We start from the raw sequence: 497 nt of genomic DNA on the forward strand, positions 1-497 counted from the left end.
GTCTCCTGTCTATGACGCCCAAGAGCAGAATGTCAGGCCCTGAGCTGCTTCCCCTGCCCCAAACCCCTGCCTCCATCACGTGAAATGTCTTCACCACTGAGAGGCCCAACGTCCGCCCTGGACTCCTCCCAGGCTTCCAAACTCCACCCCAAGGGCTCATATTCCACCTGGGGCACCACCCACCAGCCTGTTCCGCTCTGAGATCTCCTCCTCTCTCCAGGCTGCCACCTTCTCCCACTCTCGTTTGTAGCTTTGGGACTCACTCCTTCCTCTCTGGAGCTGACAGGGTGGCAGGATAAATCCTGGGCAGCAGCCAGACAGAAAGTAGTGGGTCCCCTATTTGAGGTCCCGACTGCAATTCGACCTTGGGAACCCTGGGAATTCAATTTACCTTCAAGTGCTAATGCAGATTGGATTGGATTTTCTCCTGATCTAAATTAGAATGAGGGGTCCTTAAAGAAAGACTTGTCGTCCCATTATAATAATAGGGATGTTTG

This window comes from Sarcophilus harrisii, chromosome 3 (assembly GCF_902635505.1).
Source record: "Sarcophilus harrisii chromosome 3, mSarHar1.11, whole genome shotgun sequence".
Lineage (NCBI taxonomy): Eukaryota > Metazoa > Chordata > Mammalia > Dasyuromorphia > Dasyuridae > Sarcophilus > Sarcophilus harrisii.